Below are 27,145 nucleotides of genomic sequence, written 5' to 3' on the forward strand. Positions count from 1 at the left end.
TCAATCAGAGTGGGCACCCAGATATCTCTCAGAAACATTTTCCACAGATGAATAATGTCCAACCTTAACTCTATGAAAAGAAAAATGTACACACTATATGCAGTAGATTCTCTGCTCACTGGAACATGCAGAAACAACATTGATGTGAAAAGATTGGAAAAAGCCCTATTTTATTAACATTAAAAAATGTTATACAATTATTTTGGTGAATCATATTCACTTTCACAATCATTCCTATGATTCAAGCAATTTGATGGTGTTATTAAATGTGTAAAACATGTAATTCTTTGAGCTGACAAACTGTATGGAGAGCAAACTTTTTATAACTTACAAGAGTTATGAGTTCTAGAAAATAGCGCATTTACTGATCAAGTGCCCTTGTTTAAATGTACTTACTTTATTTGGATCACACCTTTCTCGAAAGAAGAAATAAACTCTAAATTATCAGGAAACAATTCAACTGATTTTAGGGGCCTCCTGGGCTTTGAATGCAAATCGCTCAGATCAAAAGCCAGTTTAATAGCCATTATAACTTGGAGCTTTGGAGATAAGAGAGTGGGCAGTTTCTTTGTGGCAAAAGAGAGTCATCCCCAGAAACTATTAATATTCTTTCGTCAAAGAAGACTGCCATCAAAGTGGGCTGTAAAGCAAAGCTATTGCTGTTATATCTATCTGCAAATGAAAGGCAACTCTAAAAGAGAAGCAGCCCCAAGGTCCCACCGAGATTTGAACTCGGATCGCTGGATTCAGAGTCCAGAGTGCTAACCATTACACCATGGAACCTACAGAATCAGTAGCATGATGCACTTCATTCTGGCAAAACAGAGCACATCAGAGAAAATATGTAATATTACTATATCATTAGACTCCAGAGGAAGAATTTGATCCAAATGAGGCATGAAGCCAATACTTTGAGATTGCACAGCATCCAACAGCAACAGTGCTGCTTCAATATAATATCAGTAAATGCTTACTATAGGTCAGTAAAAATCTTGACTGTGCCCTATATTCTCATTGCCTTTATGAAACTCTGCTCAACAAGGGTTCCATGGTGTAATGGTTAGCACTTTGTACTTTGAAGTCTCGCTGGAACCTCTCTCTTGCTCTAACAAACTATGTCTCCTTTTTGTCTTAAATTATAGGCCAAAGATAGTAATATTCATAAGGTTAGTGGTGTAGGGTATTCATTTTCGCTCTCACTCTCTGGCATAACTTTTCATAAAAATCCACTTTTCTGCCTAGCACCTTAACCTTTATGCATTTTTTTTAAATGCATGAACAGTGAGGTCATTCTGAGTCGATGGGCAGATCTGCATCGGAAACATACATAAAAGATTTGAAATGTTCAAACTTAACTCAATGTTAAGAAACATGCTCAATCTGTGACCCAATTGATTCTCTTTTACTTGAAGATGCAGCAACAACATTAATAATACCATTTTGGGAAAAGCAGCTCTATTGTATCGCCATTCTCTTTCAAAATTGTTAAAGGGTTAATCCTATGAAAAGCGACCATATTCAGAATCAATGATATTAATCAAGCGTCTTAACAGTCTTTACATGTTTGTAAAATGAAGGTATCAGTTTGAGATGAAAAATAGAACGAAGAACACACTTTTCTTATTTCACAAAAGGCCTGAGGTGTATAAATACTGTTTGTACCGACCAAGGGCCCATTCGTGAATGTACTTACTTTAGTTGGATCATACCTTTCTTCAAAGAAGACATCCACAATAAACGATAAGGGAAAGGTTCGACTGATGGTAAGCTCTTACAGAGATTTGAATGCAAATTATTGGATTCAACCTCCAGGGTGCTACCATTACACCATGGGTCTTTCACACCACAGAAAGTGGTGGGTTTCATTGTGGCTAAAGAGCGTCATCCATGGAAAATCTTTCTTTTTTCAAATGCACCCAGGGAATAATGCTATGAAAGTGGGCGACACAGCAGCGTCATTGCTATTAAAACAAGACACTGAGAGGAAAACAAACACAGTAATTCCCAAGGTCCCACCGAGATTTGAACTCGGATCGCTGGATTCAGAGTGCTAACAATTACACCATGGAACCTACATACTTAGTGACATGATGAACGTCATTGCAGCAAAAAAAGAGCCTTTTAGAGAATGTATGCAATATTCTTTTATCTTATGCCTCCAGAGGAAGAATCCTATCCAAATGAGCTGTAAAGCAAAGAGTTTGCTATTGCGCAACAACCAACTAAACAGTTCCACATTTGCATAATATCCGTGGGCTAGGAATATGAGTTTGTTAAAATGATGCATGAGATCTCGATTCTCATTTCTGTTACAACTCTGTCAGGTTGCACCAGCAAGGGGCCCATGGTGTAATGGTTAGCAAAGAACATTACTGAAGGGCCCCTCGGCCAGCCAGAAAGCCAAAATGGAGAGAACGGGCATGAACTGGTTGTGAATGAGCTTCAAAATGCGTTCACAGGTAATTGAACTGGTGATCTCCTCAGTTTATTCACCTGGAACTCCTGTCAATAGCAACAGTCGGCAGCTGGGTTGCCAGACATTTCGTCGAAAAAAATTTGCCGACAGGACATTTGGTCGAAACCATTTGGTCGAAAACCAAATGGTCGAATTGCTTTTGTTTTTTATTTTCACTTTTTTTTTTTTGGGGGGGGGTTTGGGGGGGTCCCCCCAACCCCCTTTTTTTCTAAAAACCCCTTTTTTTCCCTAAACTACAACCTAAAATATATATATATAAATAAATAAAAAAATCGACCATTTGGCTTTCAACCAAATTACGTCGACCAAATGTCTTTCGACGAAATGTCCGGACAGCGGCAGCTGGTCTGTGTCAGTAATGGCAATTTGATTTTGCCATTTTCACAACTCCCTAATAAATGAACAAAATGTTCCATTTGTAGGCACAGTTACATGCTATGGTATGTATACCATGCTTAATAACCACCATAGGAGGTTCAGAGCACCATCCGCATTCTTACGTACAAAACATGTAAGGAAATAATCAGATCTTTTGCCCTGCAGGAGTCAGGCTTCTTTAAAACCTGACAAAGCGGCAGAGTGCCATTGTAAACTGAGGCATGATGAAACCATCCCCAAGAACCCAGGCAGGTTAAACCCTTCCACTCATGCCCCTAGGCCCCGAATGGCCACAAACGGCCAGGTTCTATAGACAGGGCAGCTGGCATGGATTCTGGACACTTTTAACATAGGGTGGTTTTTCAACCTTATCTCCTCTCGGAGCAAAGCGCTGGACAGGGTTTCCTGTACGTTTTTGAGGTTCGCAGGGATCTATGTGTGGATGTTTCTTGGTGTGAAAAGCATGACACCTTTTGGGGTGACACCAGGCTCTTCTGGGAGTTAATTTGCATAATCTCTACTTTCTATTTTATGTGACATGGGCTACAGTTACATTGTTCTGTTAATAGAGGGCATCACACAGGTCATAGTTCCAAACAGGGGTGCACGGTCTGCTTGCTAGCTTACATTTTGAGTTCTATTTGGGATTCACCGCCTTTTCATAAACTGAGTACTCTTCCTGAGTATTTCTAACTTATGTAGGTGTTTTGGGGGTGTTACATGCCTTTGTATGACTGCTGCAAACCACTTGATATTAGACATTGATTGGAAACGACATAAAAAATCCTGACACATATTGTAAGCGGACATAAAATGACCTATATTAGCTAATATAAGTAAACAGACATCACTCCCCCTCCCCACAAAAAGGGATGTATGCGTACACAAAAAATAAAAATGAAAAACAAGCAACTACTGCAGTTAAAATCTAAAAATGTAAATTCAGTTACATAATCATGACTCGGAAGGGGAAGTTAAAAAGTAAAAAAACACAAGGTAGGAGAGAGGTTAGCTTTACATGCCATGAGGGAGGAAGAGGTCTTCCAAGCACTGTTGTGTATGTTGGTCAATCCCTCTGAAACGCAAAAGGAATGTGCACATAGAAATCAAAGCAGAGTCATCCAGAGAGACTATTTAATTCTTTTTTTTTCAAATTCTCGAAAGGAAGCTGCTATCAAATTGAACTATTCATCACAGCCACTGCTAGGAAATCTATGTGCATAAAATGACAATACACCCAAAGGAAAACAAAATATAGCTATAACATGTCGGATTACTAAATTCAGAGTACAGCCTACTAACCATTAGACCATGGAACCTAAATACTTACGCAAATGCTGAACTTCATTATGCCAAAACAGAGGCAGTCAGAAACAATATTTAATATTGCTTAATCATATGCCTCAAGAGGAAAAATTTGATCTACATGATTTATAAAGCACAGAGATTGCTATAGCACAACGTCAATCGACAACATTGCTGTGTTTGTATGATATCAGTCAATTGGGACTATGAATCTGTAAAAATTGTAAATGTGCTCTATATTGCCATTTCTGATTCAACGCTCTGAGGTGCATCGCGCAAGGGTTCCATGGTGTAATGGTTAGCACTTTGGACTTTGAATCTAACGATCCGAGTTCAAGTCTCAGTGGAACCATTATCTTGCTCTTACACTCCATTTTCTAATTTCTCAAATTACAATTCAACAGAGTTAATATTCAGATGTTCAGTCGACTCGGGTAGCCATTTTCACACTCTCTCTCTCTCTCTCTGCACGACATTACATTTAAATGCACTTTGGTGCCTGATACCAATACAGTGATGCAACTACATATCGTTAATGTACAATCCCTAAGGTCAATCAGAGTGGGCACCCAGATATCTCTCAGAAACATTTTCCACAGATGAATAATGTCCAACCTTAACTCTATGAAATGAAAAATGTACACACTATGTGCAGTAGATTCTCTGCTCACTGGAACATGCAGAAACAACATTGATGTGAAAAGATTGGAAAAAGCCCTATTTTATTAACATTAAAAAATGTTATACAATTATTTTGGTGAATCATATTCACTTTCACAATCATTCCTATGTTTCAAGCAATTTGATGGTCTTATTAAATGTGTAAAAAATGTAATTCTTTGAGCTGACAAACCGTATGGAGAGCAAACTTTTTATAACTTACAAGAGTTATGAGTTCTAGAAAGTAGTGCATTTACTGATCAAGTGCCCTTGTTTAAATGCACTTACTTTATTTGGATCACACCTTTCTGGAAAGAAGAAATGAACTCTAAATTATCAGGAAACAATTCAACTGATTTTAGGGGCCTCCTGGGCTTTGAATGCAAATCGCTGAGATCAAAAGCCAGTTTAATAGCCATTATACCGTGGAGCTTTGGAGATATGATAGTGGGCAGTTTCTTTGTGGCAAAAGAGAGTCATCCCCAGAAACTATTAATATTCTTTGGTCAAAGAAGACTGCCATCAAAGTGGGCTGTAAAGCAAAGCTATTGCTGTTATATCTATCTGCAAATGAAAGGCAACTCTAAAAGAGAAGCAGCCCCAGGGTCCCACCAAGATTTGAACACGGATCGCTGGATTCAGAGTCCAGAGTGCTAACCATTACACCATGGAACCTATATAATCAGTAGCATGATGCACTTCATTCTGGCAAAACAGAGCACATCAGAGAAATTATGTAATATTCCTATATCATTAGACTCCAGAGGAAGAATTTGATCCAAATGAGGCATGAAGCCAATACTTTGCGATTGCACAGCATCCAACAGCAACAGTGCTGCTTCGATATAATATCAGTAAATGCTTACTATAAGTCAGTAAAAATCTTGACTGTGCCCTATATTCTCATTGCCTTTATGAAGCTCTGCTCAACAAGGGTTCCATGGTGTAATGGTTAGCACTTTGGACTTTGAATCCAGCGATCCGAGTTCAAGTCTCGGTGGAACCTCTCTCTTGCTCTAACACACTTTGTCTCCTTTTTGTCTTAAATTATAGGCTAAAGATAGTAATATTCATAAGGTTAGTGGTGTATGGTATTCATTTTCGCTCTCACTCTCTGGCATAACTTTTCATAAAAATCCACTTTTGTGCCTAGCACCTTAACCTTTATGCATTTTTTTAAAATGTATGAGCAGTGAGGTCATTCTGAGTCGATGGGCAGATCTGCATCGGAAACATACATAAAAGATTTGAAATGTTCAAACGTAACTCAATGTTAAGAAACATGCTCAATCTGTGACCCAATGGATTCTCTTTTTACTTGAAGATGCAGCAACAACATTAATAATACCATTTTGGGAAAAGCAGCTCTATTGTATCGCCATTCTCTTTCAAAATTGTTAAAGGGTTAATCCTATGAAAAGCGACCATATTCAGAATCAATGATATTAATCAAGCGTCTTAACAGTCTTTACATGTTTGTAACATGAAGGTATCAGTTTGAGATGAAAAATAGAACGAAGAACACACTTTTCTTAATTCACAAAAGGCCTGAGGTGTATAAATACTGTTTGTACCGACCAAGGGCCCATTCGTGAATGTACTTACTTTAGTTGGATCATACCTTTCTTCAAAGAAGACATCCACAATAAACGATAAGGGAAAATTTCGACTGATGGTAAGCTCTTACAGAGATTTGAATGCAAATTATTGGATTCAACCTCCAGGGTGCTACCATTACACCATGAGTCTTTCACACCACAGAAAGTGGTGGGTTTCATTGTGGCTAAAGAACGTCATCCATGGAAAATCTTTCTTTTTTCGAATGCACCCAGGGAATAATGCTATGAAAGTGGGCGACACAGCAGAGTCATTGCTATTAAAACAAGACACTGAGAGGAAAACAAACACAGTAATTCCCAAGGTCCCACCAAGATTTGAACTCGGATCGCTGGATTCAGAGTCCAGAGTGCTAACCATTACACCATGGAACCTACATACTTAGTGAAATGATGAACGTCATTGCAGCAAAAAAAGAGCCTTTTAGAGAATGTATGCAATATTCTTTTATCTTATGCCCCCAGAGGAAGAATCCTATCCAAATGAGCTGTAAAGCAAAGAGTTTGCTATTGCGCAACAACCAACTAAACAGTTCCACATTTGCATAATATCCGTGGGCTAGGAATATGAGTTTGTTAAAATGATGCATGAGATCTCGATTCTCATTTCTGTTACAACTCTGTCAGGTTGCACCAGCAAGGGGCCCATGGTGTAATGGTTAGCAAAGAACATTACTGAAGGGCCCCTCGGCCAGCCAGAAAGCCAAAATGGAGAGAACGGGCATGAACTGGTTGTGAATGAGCTTCAAAATGCGTTCACAGGTAATTGAACTGGTGATCTCCTCAGTTTATTCACCTAGAACTCCTGTCAATAGCAACAGTCGGCAGCTGGGTTGCCAGACATTTCGTCGAAAAAAATTTGTCGACAGGACATTTGGTCGAAACCATTTGGTCGAAAACCAAATGGTCGAATTGCTTTTGTTTTTTATTTTCACTTTTTTTTTGGGGGGGGGGTTTGGGGGGCTCCCCCCAACCCCCTTTTTTTCTAAAAAACCCTTTTTTTCCCTAAACTACAACCTAAAAAATATATATATAAATAAATAAAAAAATCGACCATTTGGCTTTCGACCAAATTACGTCGACCAATTGTCTTTCGACGAAATGTCCGGACAGCGGCAGCTGGTCTGTGTCAGTAATGGCAATTTGATTTTGCCATTTTCACAACTCCCTAATAAATGAACAAAATGTTCCATTTGTAGGCACAGTTACATGCTATGGTATGTATACCATGCTTAAAGGATAGTTCCGGGACTTTTTTTTTATTGTCCCTACGGTTCGGCCATGTGTTTTTAAGCATAAATCGGTAGATCGTAGAAAACTTTCCTATGGACCTTACCCGACTTTTCGTCCATTAACGCACTCGAAATCATCCGCCATTTTGTGATAATCCTATCATTTCCCCCCATCGACCTGGCTCACCTGCGTTTGCGGCACTAAATCAAATCCCCCGCCCCTGAGCCTGACATCAGCAGACGCGTACCGCCCATTTCCCAACGCCAAAGCACGTTTCGTGTCAACAATCGCTGCGCCTCAGCTAATGAAGTGTCGCCATGGAAATGGCAGGACGCCTCTTTCCTCAATAAGTATAAACACACCGTTTCACAACACACAGCAGCAGATTTTCGATTCCATTCCTCTCTCTGTGTTACTTTGAGTATTCTGTGACTCGTTTCTGTGCTCTGGTCAGCTACCTTCACCGCTTCTAGGCCTTGTGAACACCTGTACCATCTCTGTAAATTATTTTACTTTCTTTACCACACAATGGCTACAATAATGCCGTATATGTACGAGCCCGAGTACACCGAGGAGGAACTACTGGAAAGGCAAGCAAGCGAAAACGATGGGGATTCGGACGGCAGTTGGGAGGACCAGTCAACGGATGAACAGCCTGGACCATGTCGCATGGACGGCGTCTCCACCTGGTGCACGTGCAATCGGTGCGAGCTAATGCCAACTGAGGAGGAGAACTGCTGCTGCCGTGAAAATTCCGGGTGCTTGGCCTACATTTCGGAAGGCGAGCCAAGTCCGCAATGCATGACCGAGCTGCCAGAGTTCAGGGAAGTCTGCCTCTCACGGACCGTGTTGAGGATGATGATGGTGCTTATGCACGAACTTCGCGGCACTGTTCGTCCGCGTAATCCGAGTAACGAGTAAGTATACTCTGGTTGTGATGTCAGTGATGCCACTACTATTTCATGGTCGTCTCTCTCCCACATATAAAATTACATCTACATATCATTCGAACGCATGTAAATTGGTTCCATATTGTGCATTTTCTAGATAGAATTTTTTTCAAAGCAGAATGACATTTTTTACCTGAATCGACATTGATAAGAAAGTTTTGTCATTTTAATACAGTTTGCATCTTTCTTTTTCACAGGTGGTACAGGCTGGTGGCCTATCGTTGCTTCACTTGGTGGCTTCACGGGAGGCTCGGAAACCGCGTTCGGAGAGTAATACCTGCCTGTGCGGTACTTGCCATTAGACAACATTTCCCCAGCGACAGTGGACAATACCGCAGATTTTCCCTGTATGTGCTGCAACCGGAACTTTACAATGTGTAATGTTTATTATTTATGTTCAATTGAAATTAAGATCTAAAATAAAACCCAACATATATTTTAACAATGGTTGTTTTGATTTTTTAAATGAATCTAGAGTGTCTCCATTGAATAGTCTTCCTGTGCCTTGTCTTGTCACACCACATGTCTCCGGCCAGCATCCTCCCTCACGCTGGCCGCCCACCTTCAATCCACATAAGTGTGTCTCCATTCACGAGTCTTCCTGTGTCTTGTCTGCACGACCACCGCCCCAATCCACCCCCCGCCCTATCAAAGGCAGTTCGCACCGGGGTACTTGCGCTGGCAAGTGGAGCTGTCAGGGAGCGATAAAGGCCAAGAGGTGCCAAAGACCATGTGCACTTCAAAGTGGTCTATAGAGCATGGGTTGTTGTTCCCATTGTCTACCTCCAGACCCCGTGTCTCCTGCCAAGCATCCCCCCTCATGCTGGCCGCCCACCTTCAATCCACATAAGTGTGTCTCCATTCACGAGTCTTCCTGTGTCTTGTCTGCACGACCACCGCCCCAATCCACCCCCCGCCCTATCAAAGGCAGTTCGCACCGGGGTACTTGCGCTGGCAAGTGGAGCTGTCAGGGAGCGATAAAGGCCAAGAGGTGCCAAAGACCATGTGCACTTCAAAGTGGTCTATAGAGCATGGGTTGTTGTTCCCATTGTCTACCTCCAGACCCCGTGTCTCCTGCCAAGCATCCCCCCTCACGCTGGCCACCCACCTTCAATCCACATAAGTGTGTCTCCATTCACGAGTCTTCCTGTGTCTTGTCTGCACGACCACCGCCCCAATCCACCCCCCGCCCTATCAAAGGCAGTTCGCACCGGGGTACTTGCGCTGGCAAGTGGAGCTGTCAGGGAGCGATAAAGGCCAAGAGGTGCCAAAGACCATGTGCACTTCAAAGTGGTCTATAGAGCATGGGTTGTTGTTCCCATTGTCTACCTCCAGACCCCGTGTCTCCTGCCAAGCATCCCCCCTCACGCTGGCCACCCACCTTCAATCCACATAAGTGTGTCTCCATTCACGAGTCTTCCTGTGTCTTGTCTGCACGACCACCGCCCCAATCCACCCCCCGCCCTATCAAAGGCAGTTCGCACCGGGGTACTTGCGCTGGCAAGTGGAGCTGTCAGAGAGCGATAAAGGCCAAGAGGTGCCAAAGACCATGTGCACTTCAAAGTGGTCTATAGAGCATGGGTTGTTGTTCCCATGTCTACCTCCAGACCCCGTGTCTCCTGCCAAGCATCCTCCCTCATGCTGGACGCCCCCCTGCAAACCGCATAATGCCACGACATATACACGTCATTCATTCACAAACACACCCCTGTTTCGAATTCTTTATAACCCACTTCATATTTCGAATGAGAACTTCTTTGCGCTTTGCTAGTCAACCCGTGAAGGTGCTGGTTATCTGCTCTTCGTCTCTGTGAACTTCCGTGACCACTTCGAGCAAACCCGTCAGTTTGCAACCTGTGAACTGCTCCCTGTTCTACGACAAGAAACTACTCTGATCCCTGCATCTAACTGTTTGTTCGTCAAGGTAAGGCCATGTACCATAATCATTTTGCGTCCAATTTTTTAATTTATATCTATTTGCTAGTAGTCATCAAATTGCATCCATGTTTTCTTTTCGTTCAAGACAGTACATTTTCTGTCACATGTTCTGAGTTTAGTCAAATTATTTTTCTATTTTTTTAAAGTTATTCAAATACTTATCCGCATGTGAATAACGTGTATAGTTCCAAGAACCAAAACGAACCTTGCATTGGACCTTTTATGTGTCATTTAATTTTTTAACACATTGGTATTCATTGAGAATTGTTGATCTTTACTTTTCAGAACTTTCCACAATGCCTGCCTTTTGCATTGGCGGTTGCCCTACGAAGACCCATAATAAATCTGAAGGTACTATAATGCATGTTTTCCCTAAGACAATAGATCAGATAAGAGAATGGGTCCGATATTGCGGATATCCACCGTCTGAGCTTGAAAGTAGAGTCCTATAAGTCTTTGCGGACAAGAGGGGTGATCGATACCGCATCTGCAGCAGGCACTTTAGCTCAGACATGTACTACACATCATTGCTAATAAAGAAGAAAACACCGCGAGCGAGGCGAAAATTGCTCTCAACCGCTATTCCCACTCTATTGGTCCACATCCCTCCACTGGTGAGTCAAGTTTACGGATTTAGCTCTCGGCCTTGCGGTAGTGTGTAGCATTAGCTAACAATAATTTCCCCATTTATGTATCCACTCAATATGAAGGCGGAAGATTCTCCATCCGTGTTGTTATTGCAGTCATCAGCCACTTCAAGCGCCTATCGGGTAATCTTACTTGGCTATTCTGCCACTGACTTGTTTTAGGCATGTAAATCAATAGTTTTAATTTATCGTGTAATTATTTTACCTAATGGTACACCCTAGTACTCGTCCTCTAGTCTTTGTTTTCAGTTATAATTATTGTTATCCAAAATAATGCAAGTACTGTCTTTCAGGGAGATGCTGAGGAGTCCAACGCATTGACGACAACCGTTGATGTCACTCAGATGCTCGAGGTACGTTTCCGGACAGTTCCATCGATGGAGATCATCAGATCTTGCATTCTTGTAGCGTGATTGTTACACACAATGTTTCTTTCGTTTTTAGCCATTGATATGTCCTTCTGTTGTCGCCCTCCTATGTGTCTTCTTTTTTCAATATTGTGTTCATTACTAATGAAAGTCCCACGTTTCAGGGAGTCGATGGAGCATTAGTCCAAGAAGAAGGGGGAGCATGCAGTTACGGGTCGGCGCAACAGTTTGCAGAAGTGCGCACCGCAGTTACAGCGTCCCTTGATGTTCTTATGCATTTCGAGGTATGGATACTGACAGTTCGATCAAGCGAGATCATATGACGTGATTACATCCACTATACTTCCTTCTTTATTAACGCAAGTACTATGTTTCAGGGAGATGACGGATCTTCTTCTACAAAAACATCACCCCTAGTAGTGGATGCAGATCTCTGGGTGGTGACACTTCCTACGATCGAGCAAATCGAATCATATTTAGATATCCATTATTTATTTTAGACAACTGATCATTTGTGCAGGTCTATTTAGATGAGCCGTTCACGCCTGCACAAAGTTTATGTTCTTTTTAACAAAATAGAAAACCATACTATTGCAATTAATGTGTTTCAGGGAGTTGCTGAAGCGTCATCTTCAATAATATCATCAATGGAAGTCTATGCGGAGCCCGAGGTATGGATCTTGACAGTTCCATCTAACTAGATCAACAATGCGTGAATAATTGTCGTTTGAATGTTCTACACAATGCGTTCATTCGTGTTTTGCTATTGAGATCTACGTGGGTATTGGTCCCCAAGTACATTTTGTGTTTTCAATATTATTATACATACTAATGAAAGTTCTATGTTTCAGGGAGTCGATGGAGCGTCAGTGCGTGATGGATGTGCTTATCATGAAAATATAGTCGTTGCAGCGCAAGAGGAAGTGGAGACATGCACACACGAGTCGGAGCAACAGCGTCCAGATGTTGAAGTTCGAGGCAAGAAAGTTTCAAAGAAAAGAAAGCAAAAGAAGGTTAGTGTCCTGGTCACTATATTATGTTGTTTTTCACTGTTAATAGTTCAATACTGTAAGTTGTGTTTAAACTGAACATCCCTTTTCCAATCTGTCCTCTAGTTGCGAGTGGGTGTACGAACTAGATCTACAGAGACAGTGAAGCGAACGAGAGATGTTGCTTGTCAAACCTTTTGGCAGGGACTTGAGACTGGAGATGCATCGTGCCAATGGGAAGAATATGAAGTGATTGACAACGGAGCTATACCACCACCAGCCATTGATAGCGAATGTCCTCCTGGTAGTTCGGATGCAGTCGGAGATCAATTCACAGAATCCACACCCGCAAAAACTAAGACCGCGAGAAAGTTGAAGAAATTGTTTTATTCTCCCATCGCCAGAGAAGGAACAGATGTTGCATTGGAAGAGAATGAAGTGGACGACAATGAAACACCATCAATATCACTGAACATTGCGGAAGACGATATCAGAGATTCTACCTTTCATGTGAGTGACATGTCCTCAACGTTACAGGCCGAACCAGCTGGGATGCAGAGTGACAGTATAAGGAAAGAGGCCAAATTCATTGAATTCGATAGTTGTTTGATTGATATTATTATTAGGATGAAATGTGGGCATTCGGTTGGTGGGGAAGTATATGGGGAGCCATTGATTAATGTGACTCGTGCAATTCGAGGCACTAACCTTAAAATACATGCCACCTGTACAAAATATCATCCTTTCTCATGGTCTGCACAACCCATGCTGGGGCAACTGCCAGCAGGCAATCTACTTTGTGCAGCGGCCGCACTTTTTAGTGGTTCAAGTTTTAAAAAGTTAGAGTACTTCTTTCAGTTTGTGGGAATCCATTTCATTGCGAAAACTCAGTTCTACAAATACCAAACCGATTATCTATTTCCAGCCATTAGCGAAGCTTGGAGAATGGAAAAAATGTCTATTGAAAGTACATTCGCGGGCAAACGGTTCAGGCTAGCCGGTGATGGACAGAGCGACAGCCCAGGATTTTCAGCCAAGTACTGCACCTACCACTTTCAGGACATGGAAAGTAAGAAAATTGTGAGTTCGGTGGTCGTGCAGGTGTCACAAAGTACATCCTCAGTGGCCATGGAGAAAGTTGGCTTTGTAGCATCATTGCAAGAACTACAATCGCGGGGAATGGTGATCGACCTGATAGCCACGGACAGACACGTTTCAATTGCCAAGACAATGAGAGAAGAGTACAAAAATATAAATCACCAATTTGACGTATGGCATCTTGCAAAAACAATCAATAAAAAAATGTCGGCTGCAGGTAAAAAAAAAGATATGCAAGGTATTTCACAGTGGTCCAAGTCAATCAGCAACCATCTTTGGTGGAGCTCAAAAACATGTGAAGGGTCGTTGGAAATTCTACTGGAAAAATGGCGGTCAGTAATGCTACACTGTAGCAACGTTCACCTTTGGACCACGAACCAACATTTCCACAATTGTGAACATGGCCATTTGTCCACAGAATAGGCACAGAAGAAGAAGTGGTTGATTCCTTCATCACCCACTCACAAAGCCATTGAAAAGATTGTATTTGATAAAACTATAACAAGAGATTTGAGGGGACTCACGGAATTCTGCCACACAGGAGATTTGGAGGTGTTCCACAATATGTGCCTAAAGTACAGGCCAAAACGATTGCATTTTGGCATGGAGGGCATGAGAAATCGGACTCTTCTAGCGGTCTTGGCACATAACCATAATGTTGCCCGTCAACAAAGTAGGACGACCGGAACTTTAGGGACGCTTCGCTACAATAAGTCCTTCACTAAAAGAAGTAAACAATGGGTGATCAAACCAGTGTTTGAGGATATGCAATATGAATTTATTGAGAGACTTATAGTTGATGTCCTAGATAGGCACATACACGGAGTTGTGAACGAACCTGTGCAGGGGACAACTGCATTGCCACCCAACATTGCCTCTGTTCCATGTCCACCTAAAGCAGAGCTCATTGAGAAATACACATCACGGTTTAAATGATTGTAATTTGATTGGCTGTTCTCTCGAGTCTCCTCATGTCGCAGGCCCATTGAATATGTGTAGCTATGTATTGTGTAAATAAAAGTGATTGCTCAGTGTACATGCAATGGTTCTCTCCACCCTTGCCCCTCCCTTCACCGTGCAGTAGTGCGAACCACCCGGGTGTCACCTGTGACTTTGCTCTCGAGTCTCCTCATGTCGCAGGCCCATTGATTATGTGTAGCTATGTATTGTGTAAATAAAAGTGATTGCTCAGTGTACATGCAATGTGTCTATCCAACCTTGTTCATTTGCGCATTAAATTAAACCAAACAGTAATAAAAATCATTTTTCAAAACATATAGAATGTCTCCGTATTTATGGTTCTCTGGGGCTGCAAAGCACGCAGACAAAATGCAAAGATGGAGTGTAAATTTCAAGTCCTGTGAGATGGCCTTACACTGAATGTAGCTAACTAGGAATGTGTGCTCGTTCAAAGTGAAGGTCAGCTGCTTTGATTTTTTGCTCGGGTGCTGGAATGGCCCACGACTCAGTATAAGGTTCTATTGTTATTTGACCTTGACAGGCCGGGACCATCCCGAAAGACTTCTTTTTGGGGGTGTGGTGCAATAACGTGAAGTGGGAGAATGGAACAACAGACTCCCGCCAATCCCCTCTCGCGCTTGGCCTAGAGGATCACGGCCTAGGCACCCGCCACGAGATGAGTTTGCCCATCTACCAGACGACCAAATACCTTGGTACAGGAACCTACGGATGTGCCCACCTACCTGCACTACCTGCCCAGCAGCCCGCCCCACCCAGGCCGACACATGCAACATGGATCAACTCGACTAAACCAACACATCGTTAGAGATGCCATGACGACCTAGCCAACGGTCACATCTACACGACTATGCCCACTGGACACTCCTACACCAACCTACACGAAGAATATACTCAGCGCTATGACATAGGTGACGGACACATCCACGGACGTGCATTTTTATTATTTTTCACATAGGCTTTAAGATGCAGAAACGCAAGACGCACGATGAACTTGATCTAAATGGCTTGCTTACGCTTCACATAAACCTTATAACCTAAAGCGCCTGTGCACTCAACGGTTCCAGTTATGCGCCTGATTCAAGTAGGCCGCAAGCAAGGGCTTCCATAAACATTAAAATGAACAAGAGTCCGGTTGCTGATCCTGCAGAATGAGCCCAGCGAAAGGCAGACAGCCAAGCCACAATGTTGCAAATATCGCACGCCGCACACCAACGTCAAGGTCGCACCTGCAAATTGAACAAGGCACACAGTGGAAAAAACAATATTAATTGTGCAGAATTCAGCCTCAAACACGGTCCCGCCTCACGTGACCAAGCCAAACCTGCACGGATGCCAAGGCTAGGAGAATGGAGGCGCCTGGATCCCACGTTACGAGACACAAGCAGATACACATAAAGGACTCAATGGACATCTGCGACAGTGGGAGTAGTCGGCCTTCCAGCCCATGAATAAGTCCTCGCATTGTCTGCACGTACCCATAGTGAAACATTGTTGCATATGACAGGTACACCGCGAGCTGGGAACGGCGATGGTCCCAGGCTGGGAGGCTCGCGACTGCACCAATCAGAACATGGGGCTCTTATCACTGTCGTCATTAAAACTGACCAATCCTCAGGGGTCTTCATGTAACAATTCTCATGTATCTAATTGCAGGGACAACCCAGGTATACCACCTGACTGACCCTCAGCCATTAATATTCTTCTCTATATGTATACTATACTAACCCTACCACTCGAGTAACCAATCCAGAGTGGAGATAGGTTTTTTGATAAACTTTTCAAGGTGACGCAAGTAGCGCGTCATACCACGGTAAAAAGGGCCTGCGAGCCCCACGATTGTGTGTGTGTCAGGACGGACGCGTACGCTCCTTGACCCATCCCTGCCGTTTGTGTAATAAACAGCAGAACCACCTTGCTTCTTGTGTGTGTCTCATACTCATTTTTGTGACACACGGGAGGAGTTGGGGCCTCCCTGCCCGGAGGTCCGCGGACGGCCCAGCCGACCCCGGCAGAATTTCCCCCCGACAAACGTAAGAAACGATAATGAATAAAATTTCTGAAACGATAGCCATTTAATGTTCGTTCATTAGAAGAAATAACGTCGGCATAGAAGGAGTGGTATTTCGGGGCTGCCCTACGCACAGACACAATGGAAAATGCAAATATAATGTAAGTAACTCTTTAGATGAGTTTATACCGCAATTTAATTACTATACAGTAGCTTTAAAGACGGGTTAAGTTGTACTTGTTCGTTCTATGTGGCATATTGTTTTGTACCGCGCACTATCTTGAGGAGAACAATCTCCTTTTACGGAAGCACGTCAAAACCTTCCTCTTTGCTTCTGCTTTCTCTCTCCCTCTCCCCTGCTACATCTGGTCCACTGTCTGCGACCTCGGGCCTGGGCCCTTCCACTCTCCACCTGCACTGCCTCCCTGTCAACCCCTGCACTGGGGGACTGTCTCAGTATCCTACAGCCCCCCCTTCCCAGCACTTGTTCTGCACTTACCTTGCACTCGCCACCAGCTGGCCCTATGTATTTATTATTTTATGCCATATTATATCATATCAGTGACAAAGTGGTCCACTGGCGCTCAGGCGGCTCTGAAAAAGGCGGAGGAGAGGGGGTGGGTTACTGGAAATGACGCACTGTCCTAGCTATGAAATAATTTCCCGACCTAATATATAAAATGAATAATTTTAATAAAGATCTGATGGTGAGACTAATTTCATTTTTTATGTTTTTAAAACAGGTACATTCTTCATTATTGTCCGTGTCACGAGTACCAGACACCGGCGGATGGCTTTTACAGCCGCCAGTTGCTTCTCTGCGTGAACAACGTTACCACCCTGACCATTTTATGGGACGATCGCCAAGTACAAGTATGCCCTTACGCGGTACTAATGGCTAGATGCAACATACATACCATTGTGGTGGCCTAGTGCCTCGTTGTTGGAACAGCCATTCGATTATCAGTGCGACCGAAGAGCTTATTTTATCGTAAACCAACAACCTGTGTACTGCACACGAACATCGCTTGCCTCAAGACGAACTATTTTGGATCGAGAGCAAAGAAAAATGCAAATCGCTGAATATTCTCTAAACATTTGATGTCCAATAAATGTACTTTACCAAATGTACCGTGTTGCTGTTTCATTTTAAAGTACAGTTTCATATTCCGAATTGTGACGCGCTGTGTTGTGAGCTGATCTGTGTTGGTTTCCGGGTTCTGTGTGGAGTCGCGTAGAAGACGCCTGGGCGCGTTTGCCTACGCAGCACAGTCACGTCACGGAGAGAGGCGGAGAATATGAATGTTTTGATAAAGTCTGTTTCAGGGGCGGGGGATTTGATTTAGTGCCGCAAACGCAGGTGAGCCAGGTCGATGGGGGGAAATGATAGGATTATCACAAAATGGCGGATGATTTCGAGTGCGTTAATGGACGAAAAGTCGGGTAAGGTCCATAGGAAAGTTTTCTACGATCTACCGATTTATGCTTAAAAACACATGGCCGAACCGTAGGGACAATAAAAAAAGTCCCGGAACTATCCTTTAATAACCACCATAGGAGGTTCAGAGCACCATCCGCATTCTTACGTACAAAACATGTAAGGAAATAATCAGATCTTTTGCTCTGCAGGAGTCAGGCTTCTTTAAAGCCTGACAAAGCGGCAGAGTGCACAGACATCACTCCCCCCTCCCCACAAAAAGGGATGTATGCGTACACAAAAAATAAAAATGAAAAACAAGCAACTACTGCAGTTAAAATCTAAATCTCGCAAGGGTTCCATGGTGTAATGGTTAGCACTTTGGACTTTGAATCCAACGATCCGAGTTCAAGTGGTGGAACCATTATCTTGCTCTTACACTCCATTTTCTAATTTCTCAAATTACAATTCAACAGAGTTAATATTCAGAAGTTCAGTCGACTCAGGTAGCCGTTTTCACACTCTCTCTCTCTCTGCACGACATTACATTTAAATGCACTTTGGTGCCTGATACCAATACAGTGATGCAACTACATATCGTTAATGTACAATCCCTAAGGTCAATCAGAGTGGGCACCCAGATATCTCTCAGAAACATTTTCCACAGATGAATAATGTCCAAACTTAACTCTATGAAAAGAAAAATGTACACACTATGTGCAGTAGATTCTCTGCTCACTGGAACATGCAGAAACAACATTGATGTGAAAAGATTAGAAAAAGCCCTATTTTATTAACATTAAAAAATGTTATACAATTATTTTGGTGAATCATATTCACTTTCACAATCATTCCTATGTTTCAAGCAATTTGATGGTCTTATTAAATGTGTAAAAAATGTAATTCTTTGAGCTGACAAACTGTATGGAGAGCAAACTTTTTATAACTTACAAGAGTTATGAGTTCTAGAAAGTAGTGCATTTACTGATCAAGTGCCCTTGTTTAAATGTACTTACTTTATTTGGATCACACCTTTCTCAAAAGAAGAAATAAACTCTAAATTATCAGGAAACAATTCAACTGATTTTAGGGGCCTCCTGGGCTTTGAATGCAAATCGCTGAGATCAAAAGCCAGTTTAATAGCCATTATACCTTGGAGCTTTGGAGATATGAGAGTGGGAAGTTTCTTTGTGGCAAAAGAGAGTCATCCCCAGAAACTATTAATATTCTTTGGTCAAAGAAGACTGCCATCAAAGTGGGCTGTAAAGCAAAGCTATTGCTGTTATATCTATCTGCAAATGAAAGGCAACTCTAAAAGAGAAGCAGCCCCAAGGTCCCACCGAGATTTGAACTCGGATCGCTGGATTCAGAGTCCAGAGTGCTAACCATTACACCATGGAACCTACATTATCAGTAGCATGATGCACTTCATTCCCGGCAAAACAGAGCACATCAGAGAAAATACGTAATATTCCTATATCATTAGACTCCAGAGGAAGAATTTGATCCAAATGAGGCATGAAGCCAATACTTTGCGATTGCACAGCATCCAACAGCAACAGTGCTGCTTCGATATAATATCAGTAAACGCTTACTATAGGTCAGTAAAAATCTTGACTGTGCCCTATATTCTCATTGCCTTTATGAAACTCTGCTCAGCAAGGGTTCCGTGGTGTAATGGTTAGCACTTTGGACTTTGACTCCAGCGATCCGAGTTCAAGTCTCGGTGGAACCTCTCTCTTGCTCTAACACACTTTGTCTCCTTTTTGTCTTAAATTATAGGCCAAAGATAGTAATATTCATAAGGTTAGTGGTGTAGGGTATTCATTTTCGCTCTCACTCTCTGGCATAACTTTTCATAAAAATCCACTTTTGTGCCTAGCACCTTAACCTTTATGCATTTTTTTTAAATGTATGAACAGTGAGGTCATTCTGAGTCGATGGGCAGATCTGCATCGGAAACATACATAAAAGATTTGAAATTTTCAAACTTAACTCAATGTTAAGAAACATGCTCAATCTGTGACCCAATGGATTCTCTTTTTACTTGAAGATGCAGCAACAACATTAATAATACCAATTTGGGAAAAGCAGCTCTATTGTATCGCCATTCTCTTTCAAAATTGTTAAAGGGTTAATCCTATGAAAAGCGACCATATTCAGAATCAATGATATTAATCAAGCGTCTTAACAGTCTTTACATGTTTGTAAAATGAAGGTATCAGTTTGAGATGAAAAATAGAACGAAGAACAGACTTTTCTTAATTCACAAAAGGCCTGAGGTGTATAAATACTGTTTGTACCGACCAAGTCCCATTCGTGAATGTACTTACTTTAGTTGGATCATACCTTTCTTCAAAGAAGACATCCACAATAAACGATAAGGGAAAGGTTCGACTGATGGTAAGCTCTTACAGAGATTTGAATGCAAATTATTGGATTCAACCTCCAGGGTGCTACCATTACACCATGGGTCTTTCACACCACAGAAAGTGGTGGGTTTCATTGTGGCTAAAGAGCGTCATCCATGGAAAATCTTTCTTTTTTCAAATGCACCCAGGGAATAATGCTATGAAAGTGGGCGACACAGCAGCGTCATTGCTATTAAAACAAGACACTGAGAGGAAAACAAACACAGTAATTCCCAAGGTCCCACCGAGATTTGAACTTGGATCGCTGGATTCAGAGTCCAGAGTGCTAACCATTACACCATGGAACCTACATACTTAGTGACATGATGAACGTCATTGCAGCAAAAAAAGAGCCTTTTAGAGAATGTATGCAATATTCTTTTATCTTATGCCTCCAGAGGAAGAATCCTATCCAAATGAGCTGTAAAGCAAAGAGTTTGCTATTGCGCAACAACCAACTAAACAGTTCCACATTTGCATAATATCTGTGGGCTAGGAATATGAGTTTGTTAAAATGATGCATGAGATCTCGATTCTCATTTCTGTTACAACTCTGTCAGGTTGCACCAGCAAGGGGCCCATGGTGTAAGGGTTAGCAAAGAACATTACTGAAGGGCCCCTCGGCCAGCCAGAAAGCCAAAATGGAGAGAACGGGCATGAACTGGTTGTGAATGAGCTTCAAAATGCGTTCACAGGTAATTGAACTGGTGATCTCCTCAGTTTATTCACCTGGAACTCCTGTCAATAGCAACAGTCGGCAGCTGGGTTGCCAGACATTTCGTCGAAAAAAATTTGTCGACAGGACATTTGGTCGAAACCATTTGGTCGAAAACCAAATGGTCGAATTGCTTTTGTTTTTTATTTTCACTTTTTTTTTTTGGGGGGGGGGGGGTCCCCCCAACCCCCTTTTTTTCTAAAACCCCCTTTTTTTCCCTAAACTACAACCTAAAAAATATATATATAAATAAATAAAAAAATCGACCATTTGGCTTTCGACCAAATTACGTCGACCAAATGTCTTTCGACGAAATGTCCGGACAGCGGCAGCTGGTCTGTGTCAGTAATGGCAATTTGATTTTGCCATTTTCACAACTCCCTAATAAATGAACAAAATGTTCCATTTGTAGGCACAGTTACATGCTACGGTATGTATACCATGCTTAATAACCACCATAGGAGGTTCAGAGCACCATCCGCATTCTTACGTACAAAACATGTAAGGAAATAATCAGATCTTTTGCTCTGCAGGAGTCAGGCTTCTTTAAAGACTGACAAAGCAGCAGAGTGCCATTGTAAACTGAGGCATGATGAAACCATGCCCAAGAACCCAGGCAGGTTAAACCCTTCCACTCATGCCCCTAGGCCCCGAACGGCCAGGTTCTATAGACAGGGCAGCTGGCATGGATTATGGACACTTTTAACATAGGGTGGTTTTTCAACCTTATCTCCTCTGGGAGCAAAGCACTGGACAGGGTTTCCTGTACGTTTTTGAGGTTCGCAGGGATCTATGTGTGGATGTTTCTTGGTGTGAAAAGCATGACACCTTTTGGGGTGACACCAGGCTCTTCTGGGAGTTAATTTGCATAATCTCTACTTTCTATTTTATGTGACATGGGCTGCAGTTACATTGTTCTGTTAATAGAGGGCAACACACAGGTCATAGTTCCAAACAGGGGTGCACGGTCTGCTTGCTAGCTTACATTTACAGTTCTAGTTGGGATTCACCGCATTTTCATAAACTGAGTACTCTTCCAGAGTATTTCTAACTTATGTAGGTGTTTTGGGGGTGTTACGTGCCTTTGTATGACTGCTGCAAACCACTTGATATTAGACATTGATTGGAAACGACATAAAAAATCCTTACACATATTGTAAGCGGACATAAAATGACCTATATTAGCTAATATAAGTAAACAGACATCACTCCCCCCTCCCCACAAAAAGGGATGTATGCGTACACAAAAAATAAAAATGAAAAACAAGCAACTACTGCAGTTAAAATCTAAAAATGTAAATTCAGTTACATGATCATGACTCGGAAGGGGAAGTAAAAAAGTAAAAAAACACAAGGTAGGAGAGAGGTTAGCTTTACATGCCATGAGGGAGGAAGAGGTCTTCCAAGCACTGTTGTGTATGTTGGTCAATCCCTCTGAAACGCAAAAGGAATGTGCACATAGAAATCAAAGCAGAGTCATCCAGAGAGACTATTTAATTCTTTTTTTTTCAAATTCTCGAAAGGAAGCTGCTATCAAATTGAACTATTCATCACAGCCACTGCTAGGAAATCTATGTGCATAAAATGACAATACACCCAAAGGAAAACAAAATATAGCTATAACATGTCGGATTACTAAATTCAGAGTCCAGCCTACTAACCATTAGACCATGGAACCTAAATACTTACGCAAATGCTGAACTTCATTATGCCAAAACAGAGGCAGTCAGAAACAATATTTAATATTGCTTAATCATATGCCTCAAGAGGAAGAATTTGATCTACATGATCTATAAAGCACAGAGATTGCTATAGCACAACGTCAATCGACAACATTGCTGTGTTTGTATGATATCAGTCAATTGGGACTATGAATCTGTAAAATTTGTAAATGTGCTCTATATTGCCATTTCTGATTCAACGCTCTCAGGTGCATCTCGCAAGGGTTCCATGGTGTAATGGTTAGCACTTTGGACTTTGAATCCAACGATCCGAGTTCAAGTCTCGGTGGAACCATTATCTTGCTCTTACACTCCATTTTCTAATTTCTCAAATTACAATTCAACAGAGTTAATATTCAGAAGTTCAGTCGACTCAGGTAGCCGTTTTCACACTCTCTCTCTCTCTGCACGACTTTACATTTAAATGCACTTTGGTGCCTGATACCAATACAGTGATGCAACTACATATCGTTAATGTACAATCCCTAAGGTCAATCAGAGTGGGCACCCAGATATCTCTCAGAAACATTTTCCACAGATGAATAATGTCCAACCTTAACTCTATGAAAAGAAAAATGTACACACTATATGCAGTAGATTCTCTGCTCACTGGAACATGCAGAAACAACATTGATGTGAAAAGATTGGAAAAAGCCCTATTTTATTAACATTAAAAAATGTTATACAATTATTTTGGTGAATCATATTCACTTTCACAATCATTCCTATGATTCAAGCAATTTGATGGTGTTATTAAATGTGTAAAACATGTAATTCTTTGAGCTGACGAACTGTATGGAGAGCAAACTTTTTATAACTTACAAGAGTTATGAGTTCTAGAAAATAGCGCATTTACTGATCAAGTGCCCTTGTTTAAATGTACTTACTTTATTTGGATCACACCTTTCTCGAAAGAAGAAATAAACTCTAAATTATCAGGAAACAATTCAACTGATTTTAGGGGCCTCCTGGGCTTTGAATGCAAATCGCTCAGATCAAAAGCCAGTTTAATAGCCATTATACCTTGGAGCTTTGGAGATAAGAGAGTGGGCAGTTTCTTTGTGGCAAAAGAGAGTCATCCCCAGAAACTATTAATATTCTTTGGTCAAAGAAGACTGCCATCAAAGTGGGCTGTAAAGCAAAGCTATTGCTGTTATATCTATCTGCAAATGAAAGGCAACTCTAAAAGAGAAGCAGCCCCAAGGTCCCACCGAGATTTGAACTCGGATCGCTGGATTCAAAGTCCAGAGTGCTAACCATTACACCATGGAACCTACAGAATCAGTAGCATGATGCACTTCATTCTGGCAAAACAGAGCACATCAGAGAAAATATGTAATATTACTATATCATTAGACTCCAGAGGAAGAATTTGATCCAAATGAGGCATGAAGCCAATACTTTGAGATTGCACAGCATCCAACAGCAACAGTGCTGCTTCAATATAATATCAGTAAATGCTTACTATAGGTCAGTAAAAATCTTGACTGTGCCCTATATTCTCATTGCCTTTATGAAACTCTGCTCAACAAGGGTTCCATGGTGTAATGGTTAGCACTTTGGACTTTGAATCCAGCGATCCGAGGTGGAACCTCTCTCTTGCTCTAACACACTTTGTCTCCTTTTTGTCTTAAATTATAGGCCAAAGATAGTAATATTCATAAGGTTAGTGGTGTAGGGTATTCATTTTCGCTCTCACTCTCTGGCATAACTTTTCATAAAAATCCACTTTTGTGCCTAGCACCTTAACCTTTATGCATTTTTTTTAAATGTATGAACAGTGAAGTCATTCTGAGTCGATGGGCAGATCTGCATCGGAAACATACATAAAAGATTTGAAATTTTCAAACTTAACTCAATGTTAAGAAACATGCTCAATCTGTGACCCAATGGATTCTCTTTTTACTTGAAGATGCAGCAACAACATTAATAATACCATTTTGGGAAAAGCAGCTCTATTGTATCGCCATTCTCTTTCAAAATTGTTAAAGGGTTAATCCTATGAAAAGCGACCATATTCAGAATCAATGATATTAATCAAGCGTCTTAACAGTCTTTACATGTTTGTAAAATGAAGGTATCAGTTTGAGATGAAAAATAGAACGAAGAACACACTTTTCTTAATTCACAAAAGGCCTGAGGTGTATAAATACTGTTTGTACCGACCAAGGGCCCATTCGTGAATGTACTTACTTTAGTTGGATCATACCTTTCTTCAAAGAAGACATCCACAATCAACGATAAGGGAAAGGTTCGACTGATGGTAAGCTCTTACAGAGATTTGAATGCAAATTATTGGATTCAACCTCCAGGGTGCTACCATTACACCATGGGTCTTTCACACCACAGAAAGTGGTGGGTTTTCATTGTGGCTAAAGAGCGTCATCCATGGAAAATCTTTCTTTTTTCAAATGCACCCAGGGAATAATGCTATGAAAGTGGGCGACACAGCAGCGTCATTGCTATTAAAACAAGACACTGAGAGGAAAACAAACACAGTAATTCCCAAGGTCCCATCGAGATTTGAACTCGGATCGCTGGATTCAGAGTCTAGAGTGCTAACCATTACACCATGGAACCTACATACTTAGTGACATGATGAACGTCATTGCAGCAAAAAAAGAGCCTTTTAGAGAATGTATGCAATATTCTTTTATCTTATGCCTCCAGAGGAAGAATCCTATCCAAATGAGCTGTAAAGCAAAGAGTTTGCTATTGCGCAACAACCAACTAAACAGTTCCACATTTGCATAATATCCGTGGGCTAGGAATATGAGTTTGTTAAAATGATGCATGAGATCTCGATTCTCATTTCTGTTACAACTCTGTCAGGTTGCACCAGCAAGGGGCCCATGGTGTAATGGTTAGCAAAGAACATTACTGAAGGGCCCCTCGGCCAGCCAGAAAGCCAAAATGGAGAGAACGGGCATGAACTGGTTGTGAATGAGCTTCAAAATGCGTTCACAGGTAATTGAACTGGTGATCTCCTCAGTTTATTCACCTGGAACTCCTGTCAATAGCAACAGTCGGCAGCTGGGTTGCCAGACATTTCGTCGAAAAAAATGTGTCGACAGGACATTTGGTCGAAACCATTTGGTCGAAAACCAAATGGTCGAATTGCTTTTGTTTTTTATTTTCACTTTTTTTTTTGGGGGGGGGTCTCCCCAACCCCCTTTTTTTCTAAAAACCCCTTTTTTTCCCTAAACTACAACCTAAAAAATATATATATAAATAAATGAAAAAATCAACCATTTGGCTTTCGACCAAATTACGTCGACCAAATGTCTTTCGACCAAATGTCTTTCAACGAAATGTCCGGACAGCAGCAGCTGGTCTGTGTCAGTAATGGCAATTTGATTTTGCCATTTTCACAACTCCCTAATAAATGAACAAAAGGTTCCATTTGTAGGCACAGTTACATGCTATGGTATGTATACCATGCTTAATAACCACCATAGGAGGTTCAGAGCACCATCCGCATTCTTACGTACAAAACATGTAAGGAAATAATCAGATCTTTTGCTCTGCAGGAGTCAGGCTTCTTTAAATCCTGACAAAGCGGCAGAGTACCATTGTAAACTGAGGCATGATGAAACCATGCCCAAGCACCCAGGCCGGGTAAACCCTTCCACTCATGCCCCTAGGCCCCGAATGGCCACGAACGGCCAGGTTCTATAGACACGGCAGCTGGCATGGATTATGGACACTTTTAACATAGGGTGGTTTTTCAACCTTATCTCCTCTGGCAGCAAAGCGCTGGACAGGGTTTCCTGTACGTTTTTGAGGTTCGCAGGGATCTATGTGTGGATATTTCTTGGTGTGAAAAGCATGACACCTTTTGGGGTGACACCAGGCTCTTCTGGGAGTTAATTTGCATAATCTCTACTTTCTATTTTATGTGACATGGGCTGCAGTTACATTGTTCTGTTAATAGAGGGCAACACACAGGTCATAGTTCCAAACAGGGGTGCACGGTCTGCTTGCTAGCTTACATTTACAGTTCTATTTGGGATTCACTGCCTTTTCATAAACTGAGTACTCTTCCGGAGTATTTCTAACTTATGTAGGTGTTTTTGGGGTGTTACGTGCCTTTGTATGACTGCTGCAAACCACTTGATATTAGACATTGATTGGAAACGACATAAAAAATCCTGACACATATTGTAAGCGGACATAAAATGACCTATATTAGCTAATATAAGTAAACAGACATCACTCCCCTCTCCCCACAAAA

At 41.7% G+C, this 27,145-nt stretch overlaps 10 non-coding genes across 10 annotated transcripts; 4 read left to right on the plus strand and 6 right to left on the minus strand.

Moving 5' to 3' along the window:
• Window positions 1-711: 711 nt before the first annotated feature.
• On the minus strand, window positions 712-783 carry TRNAQ-CUG (transfer RNA glutamine (anticodon CUG)). Its single transcript has one exon. It is a non-coding gene; the product is annotated as a tRNA-Gln (tRNA).
• Window positions 784-4,439: 3,656 nt separating this feature from the next.
• Window positions 4,440-4,511, plus strand: TRNAQ-UUG (transfer RNA glutamine (anticodon UUG)). The gene has a single exon. It is a non-coding gene; the product is annotated as a tRNA-Gln (tRNA).
• A 1,242-nt stretch (window positions 4,512-5,753) lies between these two features.
• On the plus strand, window positions 5,754-5,825 carry TRNAQ-UUG (transfer RNA glutamine (anticodon UUG)). The gene has a single exon. It is a non-coding gene; the product is annotated as a tRNA-Gln (tRNA).
• Window positions 5,826-6,738: 913 nt separating this feature from the next.
• Window positions 6,739-6,810, minus strand: TRNAQ-CUG (transfer RNA glutamine (anticodon CUG)). Its single transcript has one exon. It is a non-coding gene; the product is annotated as a tRNA-Gln (tRNA).
• A 12,585-nt stretch (window positions 6,811-19,395) lies between these two features.
• On the minus strand, window positions 19,396-19,467 carry TRNAQ-CUG (transfer RNA glutamine (anticodon CUG)). Its single transcript has one exon. It is a non-coding gene; the product is annotated as a tRNA-Gln (tRNA).
• A 260-nt stretch (window positions 19,468-19,727) lies between these two features.
• Window positions 19,728-19,799, plus strand: TRNAQ-UUG (transfer RNA glutamine (anticodon UUG)). The gene has a single exon. It is a non-coding gene; the product is annotated as a tRNA-Gln (tRNA).
• A 912-nt stretch (window positions 19,800-20,711) lies between these two features.
• Window positions 20,712-20,783, minus strand: TRNAQ-CUG (transfer RNA glutamine (anticodon CUG)). Its single transcript has one exon. It is a non-coding gene; the product is annotated as a tRNA-Gln (tRNA).
• A 2,351-nt stretch (window positions 20,784-23,134) lies between these two features.
• Window positions 23,135-23,206, plus strand: TRNAQ-UUG (transfer RNA glutamine (anticodon UUG)). Its single transcript has one exon. It is a non-coding gene; the product is annotated as a tRNA-Gln (tRNA).
• Window positions 23,207-24,113: 907 nt separating this feature from the next.
• TRNAQ-UUG (transfer RNA glutamine (anticodon UUG)) lies at window positions 24,114-24,185 on the minus strand. The gene has a single exon. It is a non-coding gene; the product is annotated as a tRNA-Gln (tRNA).
• Window positions 24,186-25,419: 1,234 nt separating this feature from the next.
• Window positions 25,420-25,491, minus strand: TRNAQ-CUG (transfer RNA glutamine (anticodon CUG)). The gene has a single exon. It is a non-coding gene; the product is annotated as a tRNA-Gln (tRNA).
• Window positions 25,492-27,145: the final 1,654 nt, after the last annotated feature.

This window comes from Ambystoma mexicanum, chromosome 5p, assembly GCF_040938575.1.
Source record: "Ambystoma mexicanum isolate Mex_15411 chromosome 5p, UKY_AmexF1_1, whole genome shotgun sequence".
NCBI classification, from domain to species: Eukaryota; Metazoa; Chordata; class Amphibia; order Caudata; family Ambystomatidae; genus Ambystoma; species Ambystoma mexicanum.